The sequence below is a fragment of the Bison bison genome, unplaced genomic scaffold (assembly GCF_000754665.1).
Source record: "Bison bison bison isolate TAMUID 2011002044 unplaced genomic scaffold, Bison_UMD1.0 scf7180017864079, whole genome shotgun sequence".
Classification (NCBI taxonomy): Eukaryota; Metazoa; Chordata; class Mammalia; order Artiodactyla; family Bovidae; genus Bison; species Bison bison.
The window spans coordinates 1,173,939-1,180,054 of NW_011494651.1; the positions used below are offsets into that span (position 1 = coordinate 1,173,939).

General features: G+C 42.8%; 1 protein-coding gene across 1 annotated transcript in view; it reads right to left on the reverse strand.

Moving 5' to 3' along the window:
* SMC1B (structural maintenance of chromosomes 1B) overlaps window positions 1-6,116 on the reverse strand; it is an 82,314-nt gene that overhangs the window by 75,446 nt on the left and 752 nt on the right. The gene's annotated exons all lie outside the window — the stretch shown is intronic.

Below are 6,116 nucleotides of genomic sequence, written 5' to 3' on the forward strand. Positions count from 1 at the left end.
CCTACAAGACCTTTTAGAACTAACACCCAAAAAAGATGTCCTTTTCATCATAGGGGACTGGAATGCAAAAGCAGGAAGTCAAGAAACACCTGGAGTAACGACAAATTTGGCCTTGGAGTACAGAATGAAGCAGGGCAAAGGCTAACAGATTTCTGCCAAGAGAACATACCGGTCATAGCAAACATCCTCTTCCAACAACACAAGAGAAGACTCTACACATGGACATCACCAGATGGTCAACACCGAAATCAGACTGATTATGTTCTTTGCAGCCAAAGATGGAGAAGCTCTATACAGTCACCGAAAACAAGACCGGGAGCTGACTGTGGCTCAGATCATGAACTCCTTATTGCCAAATTCAGACTTAAATTGAAGAAAGTAGGGAAAACCACTAGACCATTCAGGTATGACCTAAATCAAATCCCTTACCATTATACAGTGGAAGTGACAAACAGATTCTAGGGATTAGATCTGATAGACAGAGTGCCTGATGAACTATGGACGGAGGTTTGTGACATTGTACAGGAAACAGGGATCAAGACCATCCCTATGGAAAAGAAATGCAAAAAAGCAAAATAGCTGTCTGAGGAGGCCTTACAAATAGCTGTGAGAAGTAGAGAAGCCAAAAGCAAAGGAGAAAAGGAAAGATATACCCATTTGAATGCAGAGTTCCAAAGAATAGCAAGGAGAGATAAGGAAGGCTTCCTCAGTGATCAACGCAAAGAAATAGAGGAAAACAACAGAATGGGAAAGACTAGAGATCTCTTCAAGAAAATCAGAGATACCAAGGGAACATTTCATGAAAAAATGGGCTCAGTAAAGGAGAGAAATGGTATGGACCTAACAGAAGCAGAAGATATTAAGAAAAGGTGGCAAGGATACACAGAAGAACTGTACAAAAAAGATCTTCACGACCAAGATAATCACGATGATGTGATCACTCACCTAGAGCCAGACATCCTGGAATGTGAAGTCAAGTGGGCCTTAGAAAGCATCACTACAAACAAAGCTAGTGGAGGTGATGGAATTTCAGTTGAGCTCTTTCAAATTCTAAAAGATGATGCTGTGAAAGTGATGCACTCAATATGCCAGCAAATTTGGAAAACTCAGCAGTGGCCATAGGACTGGAAAAGGTCAGTTTTCATTCCAATCCCAAAGAAAGGCAATGCCAAAGAATGCTCAAACTACAGCACAATTACACTCATATCACAAGCTAGTAAGTAATGCTCAAAATTCTCCAAGCCAGACTTCAGCAATACGTGAACCATGAACTTCCAGATGTTCAAGCTGGGTTTAGAAAAGGCAGAAGAACCAGAGATCAAATAGCCAACATCCACTGGACCATTAAAAAAGCAAGGGAGTTCCAGAAAAACATCTATTTCTGCTTTATTGACTATGCCAAAGCCTTTGACTGTGTGGATCACAATAAACTGGAAAATTCTGAAAGAGATGTGAGAAACCTGTATCCAGGTCAGGAAGCAACAGTTAGAACTGGACATGGAACAACAGACTGGTTCCAAATAGGAAAAGGAGTATGTCAAGGCTGTATATTGTCATCCTACTTATTTAACTTCTTTCTATGCAGAGTACATCATGAGAAACGCTGGGCTGGATGAAACACAAGCTGGAAACACTGCCAGGAGAAATAGCAATAACCTCAGATATGCAGATGACACCATGCTTATGGCAGAAAGCAAAGAAGAACTAAAGAGCCTCTTGATGAAAGTGAAAGAGGAGAGTGAAAAAGTTGGCTTAAAACTCAACATTCAGAAAACTAAGATCATGGCATCTGGTCCCATCACTTCATGGCAAATAGATGGGGAAACAGTGGCTGACTTTATTTTTCTGGGCTCCAAAATCACTGCAGATGGTGACTGCAGCCATGAAATTAAAAGATGCTTACTCCTTGCAAGGAAAGTTATGACCAACCTAGACAGCACATTAAAAAGCAGAGACATTACTTTGTCAACAAAGGTCTGTCTAGTCAAGGCTATGGCTTTTCCAGTAGTCACGTACAGATGTGAGAGTTGGACTATAAAGAAAGCTGAGCACCGAAGAATTGATGCTTTTTAAGTGTGGTGTTGGAGAAGACTCTTCAGGGTCCCTTGGATTTCAAGGAGATCCAACCAGTCCATCCTAAAGGAGATCAGTCCTGGGTGTTCATTGGAAGGACTGATGTTGAAGCTGAAATTCCAATACTTTGGCCACCTGATGTGAAGAGCTGACTGATTTGAAAAGACCCTGATCCTGGGAAAGATTGAGGGCGGGAGGAGAAGGGGACGACAGAGGATGAGATGGTTGGATGGCATCACCGACTCAATGGACGTGAGTTTGGGTAAACTCAGGGAGTTGGTGATGGACAGGGTGGGCTGGTGTGCTGCGGTTCACAGGGTCGCTAAGAGTCGGACATGACTAAGCGACTAAACTTAACTGAATCCAAACTCATTTATTACGTTAATTCTTTTGTGTCCTAGGTCATAAGGATACAGTAAACGAACAAGATAACAACCTTGTCTAATGAATGTTATAATCTACTAAGAGGTCAAACAATAAATAAACAGGAATTATATATTAGAGTAAGTATTGGTGAGGAAACAAACTGAGGGATGAAACAGAAGGTAACTGGGAGAGGTAACTTCTGATAGGATCAAGAAACATTTATTAAGTAGGGACTTCCTTGGTAGGTCATTTAGTAAAGAATCTGACGGTCATTTAGTAAAGAATCTGACTGCAATACAGGAGACCACCTATTGACAAAAATGAATGAATGAATGAACAACCAAGTTAAGCTTTGTAATGGTCAGAGCAGGAACCTCTGCTATAAATAACTCAAAATCAACATCAGGAAAATAATTCTGGAAGAGTAATATTTTAGACTATCATCACTTGATGATGAACCAAGTATTCAAAGATATAAAAATTACAATTTCACTCTCCCATCTCAAAACCCCAATTTTTGCACTCATCTGCCCTCTTACCACGGAGAAGGCAATGGCACCCCACTCCAGTACTCTTGCCTGGAAAATCCCACGGATGGAGGAGCCTGGTGGGCTACAGTCCCTGGGGTCGCTAAGAGTCGGACACGACTGAGTGACTTCACTTTCACTCTTCGCTTTCATGCATTGGAGAAGGAAATGGCAACCCACTCCAGTGTTCTTGCCTTGAGAATCCCAGGGACAGGGAAGCCTGGTTGGGCTGCTGTCTATGGAGTCGCACAGAGTCTAACACAACTGAAGCGACTTAGCAGCAGCAGCAGCAGCCCTCTTACCAACAGCTACTAAGTCCCTTCTGATTTCAACTCTGCATATCTCTTCCATTCTTCTTCCTTACCATTCTTCTACTTTTTCAACCCCTCCTTACTTTGAGAAGACTCTTAGCTGGACTCAGCATTCACTCTCTTGCCTCTTCAAATTCATTCCTTCATTCTATAAACATTTATGGAACACCTATTAATCAGGCATTCTCCTAATTACTGAGGCTAAAAAGAAACAGTATGTAGGATTTTCCCCTAAGGTGCTTACAGTGGGGAATATTATCAATTTTCATTGAACCTCATTTCATAAATAAAAAACCAGATGCTCAAACAATCATATTTTGGGGTTAGGTGTCTAATTCCAAAATCTATACTCTTCCCACTAAAAGCAGGAAATTATAACTTACTACAATAAGTTATAAGCTAAAATTAATACACAAAGAACTATGAAACACTTAAGAGCAGCACTAATTACTGGAGACTCTGAGTAGGCTTTGCAGGAGACACTTCTGGGCTAAATTTTAAAGAGGAAGTAGAAGTTTGGGGAAGCGATGCTGAAGGTAGACATAACCGTTACAGGAAAAGAGAACAGCTTGATCACTGGTACAACTGGGAAAGCAAGGTACCACTCTATTAGGAATGGACTTCCCAGGTGGCACTAGTGGTAAAGAACCTGCCTGCCAATTCAGGAGACATAAGAAACTCTGGTTTGATCCCTGGGTTAGGAAGGTCCCCCATGGCAACCCACTCCAGTATTCTTGCCTGGAGAATCCCATGGACAGAGGAGCCTGGCGGGTTACAGTCCATAGGACTGCAGAGAGTCAGACAGATTGAAGCAATTTAGCACATTATAGTAAGAAGAGGGTAAGTACTGATACAGAGTTCCTTGGACTACAAGATCCAACCAGTCCATCCTAAAGGAAATCAGTCCTGAATATTCATTGGAAGGACTGATGCTGAAGCTGAAACACCAATACTTTGGCCTCCTGATGCCAAAGAGCTGACTCATTTGAAAAGACCCTGATGCTGGGAAAGATTGAAGGCAGGAGGAGAAGGGGACGACAGAGGATGAGATGGTTTGATGGCATCACCAACTCAATGGGCATGAGTTTGAGCAAGCTCCGGAGTCGGTGATGGACAGGGAAGCATGGCGTGCTGAAGTCCATGGGGTCACAAAGAGTAGGACACAACTGAGAAACTGAACAGAACTGAACTGAATATACAGAGGTGGAACAAAGCTTGCAAGGTCAGGAATGAAAAGAGAGAAACTAAACTTGATGCTGAAGATTACAGGAAGCTACAAAGGATTTCAGGAATAGCAGTGACTTTTTCAGATATGTTTTAGAAAGATTTCTAAGATAAGCCACCAGAAAAATGGGCAAAGAACATAAAAGGGCAACTCAGAGAATCAGTTCAGTTCAGTTCAACTCAGAGAATGAGAAATACAAAAGGCCCTTAACCATATAAAAATACACTTGAGCTCAGTTTAAGTGTACTGAGTGGAGTTCAAGACTTTGTACAAACACTCATTCCAAGTATCACACCATTGGAAATGCAAAACGGAATTGAGCAACCCTTCACATAATCATCAGTTAAAAGGTGAAAATCACCTGGTGGTGGGCTCAGTAACTTCCTGATAAATGAGTGGAGTCAGGATAACAATGCAGGAGTGATTACAGTAATCATTTTTTCAATGTTTTCTGATAGAGTAAAGGGAAAATGAGGAAATACATTACAGAGAAGAGGCAAGGAAATCAAATGTGTGAATACATCTAAGCTCAGGTATTCTTTCATGTGGGCTTCCCTGGTGGTCAGACAGTAAAGTATCTGCCTGGAATGTGGGAGACCTGGGCTCAATCTCTGGGTCAGGAAGATTCCCTGGAGGAGGGCATAGCAACCCACTCCAGTTTCTTGCCTGGAGAATCCCCATGGACAGAGGAGCCTGGTGGGCTACAGTCCACGGGGTTGCAAAGAGGCCGACTGAGTAACTAAGCACATTCTTTCACATATACTAAGTGCAAAAGAAAACCTTAAACAACAGCTGTTTTTAAAATGCAACAGAAATTTTACAACACTTCCACAATAATTATATTCCAGATTTGGTGTGCCCAGAAAGCACACATTTAAGTGTCCTATTCCTATCTGTCATAGAAATTAATTTACTGAGTCAACAGGTCTCCTTCAACTCAAAAAAGGTTTCTGAGCTAAGAAAGGAAATCTGGACTGAGAAAGCCAAATTGGAGTCTCCAGATTTGGGAAAAATCTCAAGGTCACTATTGTTTTAGAGCTTACTCCCACCTGCTTTGGGTCATTAACCCACTCTTTCCAATCATGGAGCCAAGGTGAACCTGGCCAGGCCCCAATTCCAGGCCAGACTCTGCCACTTACTGGGCAATCTTGGAAAGTCATCTGGACCCTCTGAACCTCAGTTTCCTCCACTGTAAAATGGGAATTATATGCATTTGTGAGGATTAAACAAAAAGAAGGGTACCAGGAATTTGGGGAAAGCTCAATTATTGCAGTCATTTCCATAATATTCCTGCGAAGGTTCCTTGGATCCAAATGTTTGTTCCAGCCCCTTGAAACCAATGTCTTCCTCCCGATCTCGCTCCCATTATGTCTTTTTAGATGAGAAAGAGAAGGGGATATAGAGGAAAGCAACCACGACTAAGGGCAAGAGGAGGAACCCACAGGGCAGAGGAGCAGGGGTGAAGGAGAGGAGAGTCCTGGGTGGAACCCTGGGGCTGGGGCTGCAGGGCGGGGGTCTGGCCTGGGTGGGGTCTGGAGGATCATGGAGTTGGGGCAGCGGGTGGGGGCCAGGCTCCTGGGGGTACTGTCTGAGGGCCAGGGAGCTGGGGCGAGG